Below are 7,293 nucleotides of genomic sequence, written 5' to 3' on the forward strand. Positions count from 1 at the left end.
ATATATTGATCTTTGAGTTTTGTTATTTTTTCAGTTGTTCATTCTATTTTTCTCTACTTTTGTTTTTCCCAATGCTTATTAACCTAGAGATTTTTCTTGACATAGCAAAAATTTACCTACATTTTTTCCTTGTTTTAAAAAGTAGTGTTTAATATTGATTATTATTTGAAATAGAGTGGTGAGTACATGAAAATTCATTACACTATTCAACTTATATTTTGTATATGTTTAAAATTTTCTGTACTAAAAAGAAAAAAATAGTAACTTCTCCTTTCTACCCTATAGAGACTTACTTTTTCTAAATTGCATTTTTTCTAGGCTCTAATGGAGACAGTGCTGACTTGAAAAAAAGTGTTAATGAATAATAATGGCATTATGCCAGTTATTCCCAAAGTTTAGTATCCGCAAAAATCACCTAGGGTATTGGTCATAAGATTTTAATTCAGAAAGGCTGGTGTGAGACTTAGGAATTTGCATTTTTAACAAACACCAGGAATGATTATGCTGAGATAGTCTATGGACCACACTGGAATTATGTGCTCTATATTTTAAAATTAGATGAGCAATTTCAACACATGGTGCTGGAACACTTGGATATCCATATGCAAAAAAACAAAAATTTCAACCCATATTTTTCACCATACACAAAAATTAACTCAAAATGGATCATATTTTAAAATTTTTAAATAAATGGGTATAGACCTAAATATAAAATCTAAATCTATAAAACTTCTTGAGGAAAACACAGAAGAAAATATCTATGGCTTGGTTATGCATATTTCTTAGCTATCACATCAAAAGCCTGATCCACAGAATAAAAAATTGATAAATTGTACCTAATCAAAATTTAAAATTTCTGTTCTTTGAAAGACAATATAGCAAGAAGAGAGTGAAAAGACAGTCCTCAGACTGGGGAAAAATTTTCAAAGCATGTCTCTAATAAAGTATGTATATTTAGAATATACACACTTAAAACTTGGTAGTAAAAATATAATAACCCAATTAGATAATTAACAAATTTTAAACAGACACTTGACTGGAGGAGCTACATAGAGAGCAAATAATCACAAGAAAAGATACTCAACATCATCAGTCATCAGGGAAATGCAAATGCAAATTAAAACAACAATGAGATACCCCAACATACCTGTAGAGCAGCAAAATGTTAAACAGACAAAAAATGTTGAGGATGGAAGAAACTGAACTTCACATATGCTACTGGCAAAGATTTAAAATAACTGTAGGGGCAGGATGGGCACTGAGCAGGTTTTCTGATCCAGCGGATGGGTAAAGGAGAGTCCTTGAGCCCTCAGTGACTTTCTCAGGCTTTTATTGAGCTTTATGTGCATTGCAGCAACCAGGTACACATGCAAGTCCTCACTCTGGGCTTCTCTGGCCTCATTCACCCCTTCTCTCTCCTGCCTCTTTTCCTGCTTCTCTCCTCTTGGTGACTATCTCATTACTCTTCCCAGGGCTCATAGTAGTGAACAAGACAGTTTGCAACAATGTAACAACTGCAGGTGCCCCATCAGGCAGGGCAGTCCTAATGGTGGGAGGGCAGAAAAGCCTGTGAGGCCTTTTACCCTACAATAACACAATCACTTTTCAAAACAATCTGGCAGTTTCCTTAAAAGAGCAAATATACACCTATGATATGATCCAGTCATTCCATTCCTAAATATATGGTCAAGAGAAATGAAAGGATATATCTGTACCTAAATAGTCATAGTAGCTTCATTTATAACAGCCAAAAACTGGAAACAACCCAAGTGCTCACCAATAAGTCAATGAATAAACAAGTTGTTGTATGTATACACAATGGAAAGCTACTTATTGGTTAAAAAAAAGAAAGAAAGAAAGAAATAGACTAGTGATACAGGTAACATGCATGAATCTCATAACAATTACACTGAACAAAATAAGACAAGCCAAAAGAGTACCCACTTTATGATTCCATTTATATGAATTTCTAAACAAAGCAAGCCTGTGTAATCTATAGTGATTGCTCTGGGAAGGGGGAAAGGGTAGGAAAGAGGAATTTCAAATGGACATGAGAAACCTTTGGAGATGATGGCTATTTTCATTATTTTGATCATGATCATGGCTTCATAATTATATATATATGAAAAATAAAAATAAATTTAATTCAAAATTCTAGAAGATAGCAATCTACCTGATTTCCTTTCCCTCCTACCACCTTCAGGGATAACTCAAAGCCCCTAGGTTAGCTATGAAATCTTAGAGCAAAATCTCACATGAATTTCCAGAAAAATTACAGAAATGAATAGTAGTAAAATTGTTTTGTTTTTGTTTGGGGTGAATCAATAGAAAATCAGTCTTCTGTCTACCTTTCTCATAGTTTGGGTTCTCCAAGAAGACTCTGATATGGAATTTCTTATGTAGGATTTTTATCAGAGGACATCCTTATGATCAGTCAGTATGGAAAAGAAGCAACTGTGTAAAGGAGCTAATTTAAACTGTAATTCAGGCCTGACTTGGAATCATCTGTTTATCCCAGGTACTCTCTGGAGCTGTAAAAACAGTAATATTTAGTGTAAAATCCAAAATCTTGTAACCACAAGTTTTAACATGTATGCCAGAGAACAATGGGTTGGGGTGAGGCTTGATTCAAAGTTCAAAGGATGTCACCAGGAGCCCAGTTTCTTGCTGTCTGTCTGTCCCACCTTCTACAAATTCAGCTCCATACTCAGGATTCTTTGCACCATCTCCTCAGTTCCAGATGCACATTACAGAAAGTGATGGGTGAGGTCACACACCTCCCACCTCCCCCCCCAAACACACAACTCCAGTGGAGAGAGATCAAAAGCTTAGTAGCTGTTATGAAAGACAACAGGTTTCTGTCTCTCTTTTTAATCCAGCAAAGTTGTCCTTTTGTATGGTATGGGCTATGAGCCCAAGCTTGAACCAAAGTTCCCTGATATAAAAATTAACTCAAAATGGATATTTTAAAATTTTTAATAAATGAGTATAGACCTAAATATAAAATCTAAGTCTATAAAATTTCTAGAGGAAAACGTAGAAGAAAGTATCTATGGCCTTGGTTATGCATATTTCTAAGCTATCACACCAAAAGCCTGATCTACAGAATTAAAAATTGATAAATTGTACCTAATCAAAATTTAAAATTTCTGTTCTTTAAAAGACAATATAGCAAGAAGAGAGTGAAAAGGTGATCAGGTGACTGGACTAGACTTACTGGCACAGACCTGAAACTGGAATCAGCAACTCCAAAATGGAGCAGAGGGAATTCTCATAGGGCACTAGATGGTACTTACATCAAGAAGTAGATGGACTAAATGCTAAGCTGTGATCATGGCTTGTGCTTCAGTGAAGCTATAATAATTTAAAGCAAAGGCAAAGAAATAGGAGAATTTTACAGGTTAAAGGCATTTAAAAGGGTTCATTTTAGAGAGTAGGGGTCATCTGGTGGTCACTTCAATATCACCACTGGGCAGCTTGACCCCACTTATTCACACATGATCTACTTTTATTTTCCTTATGAGTAAACATATCCTCAATCTTTTGAATTAAAAACTACAAGAAATGTCAAAATTGAAAAAAGATTTTTAAATTAAACTCTATTAAAGAAATGCTAGTTCAAAAAAGACATAATTGGGCTCTCGAAAACCTGGCAGCTCCCAAACGCCAACAAGTTTTTCTCTTCACAAGTCTGTTCTCAGCCATTCCAAGAAAGGAACGGAGAAGAACAGAGCTATAGCGTTTTGATGACAACCCACTTCTAATCCACAGGATCATATGCCTTTGCACCCTGTTCAAAGGAAACTTGGCCTAGAAAAGAATTAGTTTCATAACAAACCAGCCACTCTGAGAATAGAGGTGAGAAGAGATCGGGTGGAAGAGCCTGCGACGTGTTGAGGAGCTGGCGAGTCTGAATTGCCAGTTCATATGCAGCTTCATGATCGTGCACAATGACCGAAGGGACTTGGCTTCTAGTTCCTCAGTCGAACTCTTAATTCAGGGGTAGAAAATAATAAAATCTGCTTGATTCTTAATAGATCAAAAAGGATTTTTTTTTTTTTTTTTTTTTAGTGAATGAGGCAAATGCAACCATTTTGAGGAAAATAGATTTCTAGGAAAGGTCAGCATCTGCAGCATCATTTTCATTATCCTTATCTAACATTTATTAAGGGCATGGTTTACAAGACATGCCACTGTCCCTCAATTTACCAAGCTTAAGACCCAGCACTCGAATGCATTATTATATTGGCAAATAAAATTTACAGAGATGCAAGCCAAAATAAGGCTATCAAATTGGGAAATCACTGTGAAGCAAACATAACACAAAATATATCTTCATGAGAATAAAACTTCCACTTTAGGTATGATAGCAATAATATGTGACTGATAGCTGATTATAAGATTTAATGATTATGATTTAGGAAATAATAGAATTTAAGCCAAATGCCAAAAAAAACTGTGAGAGGAGAAATGTGGTAAATGGCTAGAGAAATCATCCAGCTGATTCTTTTTCCACGAATGTGTTTCAATGGCTCTATTCCTTAAGCTTCTCCTTTTATTTCTTCTCTCCCCCTACTTTCCTGTAGTACTTACCATTTCAAGCAAGCTTCACACCCAAGAAGTTATTGCTGCTAATGAAGCAAATTGTAGTAATGAAACTCAAGCTGGAAAAAAGAATGGTTTTAACTGTCTAAGTTCTAATAAAGCTTCTTACAGATTAAAACCATATAGGTGAAATGTGCATAATGCTTACTTTTTCATGGTACTTTGATGAAATAAGTAAAAATCATGAGAAATTAGTTGCATTTCACCAATCATTTCCCCTCATCACCCTGTCACCCAACAGGCCACTAAATACACTAGAGAATGATTTTGGGAAACAAAAGATATGCTCCTTTGGTTCTCTTGATTTTCTCTCATTTCTGTGAATTTAATTTTCTGTGTGAGCATGTGTCTGAGCTGGGGCAGACAGATTGGTGCAGAGTTTCTTAAAAACAATTTTTTGCTCCATCAGACACAATATATTCTGCTGAAAGAGAAGAAAGCACTAGAAAGCACTATACCCCAGGGAAAAGGAAGTTTCTCCAAAAGTTTGTTCCCTCAAAACTTTACAATGGAAAAAGGTATCCCTCTTGGGTGATTTAATTTAATTGTTATGTTTTTTAACTTTGTTCTGGGGGAAATTAAGCAACCATCAGCTGCACTTCATAGACAAATACCACTTTTTGGTAGATAGAACACAAAACTAGGAATCGGAAAACCAAAAAAAGAATCCTGGCACAATGCTGGGTGATTTCATCTCCACATGCCTAAATTTCCTGTTTGCAAAATGAGATAGAGCTTCCCACTCGTCACTTCTTTCTTGGAGATGCAGTGAGGACTAATAGTCTTCACTCTGATTCTTTTCTTCCAAAAAGAAGCAGAGAGTTTTAGTGGTGCAACAGACACATCTTGATAAATACAAAGAGGGTAACAGAGACATGATTCAGTGGTTACCATGTAGTCCGTGGTTACTAGGGTAAGGCATCTTCTGTGCTCTCGGGGCGCTCATAACTCACACGGATGTCAGACCCTGACAGATCATTGAATGTGGCAAATGCCGAAGAACACATAGGAACAGACCAAACTGAGCTGGTTCTTAAAATATAGAAAACCCTGCATGTTAAGGGCACAGAACCCAGTTCTGGAGCCAAACTTGTAACTGTGTGACCCTGGGCAAGTTACTTAACTTCTCAGTGTTCCACTTTCCTTATCTGGAAAAAGAAGATAAAAGCAATACCTCCCTCAGAGGTATGTGTATATATATATGTATATTCATATATACATAAACAGTGTGTGTGTGTGTATAGAGAGAGAGAGAGAGAGAGAGAGAGTTTAGAACAGTCAATGCCAGGCATATAATAATGGTATTGTTACTGTCATTATTAGGATGGGTAAGGTTATCTAGGGAAGGACAAGAGGAGGAACTATCCAGGCAGAGAATAGCAGGAACCACAGAGACCAGAAACAGCACAATTATTTTCTTGAAATTATAAGAAATATTCTATTTCCCAAACATAAAGGACCAAGCAGGTGAGACCAACGTGGGAAGTTTACAGAAGTATTTACTATGAGCTTGGACTTTATTTTACAGACAGTGGATAATTACTAAATAATTTTAGATATAGTAGCAGCATGGTCAGATTTGTGATTTGTTAGATACTAAAAAGAAGAGACTGACTGTATATGACTGATGCTTTGTAAAATGGCCACAATTATATCTCTTCCTATATCCACTCTTCTTTATAATATGTGCTTCACAGCCTTCCCATTAGGATATTGAGTATATTTCCCTATTTATTTAATATGGATTGACTTTGGACTCTCTTTGTCTAATATAATCCAACCAAGTTATAGTGTGCCAATTACAAGCCCAAACTTCCAGAGGTTCTATGTAAGCTCTTTTGTTCTCTTTCATGGAACCCACCTCTACTGTGTGACCGGTCCATGTTCATCATTTGAAGGATGAGAGGACAAGTGGGACAGAGAAAAGCTGTCTAGCTGAAACCATCCGAGACCAACCAGTCCATCACTAAGCTGACGGTTGGCTACAGAGCCCAGCCAAGATTAACTGCCTAGCTGCACCCAGCCTAAGCTCTCAACCTGCATAATCATGAACTAAATAAGTAGTGATTGCTTAAAACCATTCAATTTTAGATAAGATTATTAGGCAGCCATAGCTAACTGGTACACATAGTATAGAAATTTTTTAAAAGAACAAATTCAAATAATAGACCTAATGTGGTTGATCTACCCATGTACATACCAATAAAAGCATGACAAGCATAATAAAAATGACATTTTACTAATAGGAAATTTTCTGCTGAGCTCTCGTGTGAACTCTCACTATAATTAAGAATGACTCTTGAAGTAGTCAGAGATAAGTATTATCCATTCCATAGAAGGGTTTGGTGACATCTGTATCATGCAATGGAAAAAAGGACTGGAATATGGGACTTCTGCTAACTGGAAGGTTTTTTAAACATGTCACTCTGTCTACTCTGAAAAATAAACAAAGATGCCATTTATCAATATATGTATTCAACAAATACATCAGGGTCTTCCCTGTGTAAAGCACTGTGCTGAGGCTCTGGAATATAGAGGTGAACAGACCAGCCATAATCCTGCCTTCGCAGAGTGCTAGTGAGGGACCTAGGTGGGTAAATAGACAAGTTCCAAACAATGTGGTGAATGTTATGATAGCAAAAGAACAGGGTGTCCTCAGAATTTAGGGAATCAGGAAAGATTTCCAAG

At 36.2% G+C, this 7,293-nt stretch overlaps 1 long non-coding RNA gene across 1 annotated transcript in view; it reads right to left on the minus strand.

Annotated features, from left to right (window-relative positions):
- LOC119261173 (uncharacterized) overlaps positions 1-1,427 on the minus strand; it is a 37,533-nt gene extending 36,106 nt beyond the window's left edge. Inside the window, exon 1 of the long non-coding RNA XR_005128954.2 lies at positions 1,148-1,427. This is a non-coding gene — a long non-coding RNA (uncharacterized LOC119261173). The remainder of the gene's footprint in view (positions 1-1,147) is intronic.
- Between the last annotated feature and the right edge of the window lie 5,866 nt (positions 1,428-7,293).

The sequence above is a fragment of the Talpa occidentalis genome, unplaced genomic scaffold (genome assembly GCF_014898055.3).
Source record: "Talpa occidentalis isolate TD23 unplaced genomic scaffold, MPIMG_talOcc4v2.1 talOcc4.6, whole genome shotgun sequence".
In the NCBI taxonomy this organism is placed as follows: domain Eukaryota; kingdom Metazoa; phylum Chordata; class Mammalia; order Eulipotyphla; family Talpidae; genus Talpa; species Talpa occidentalis.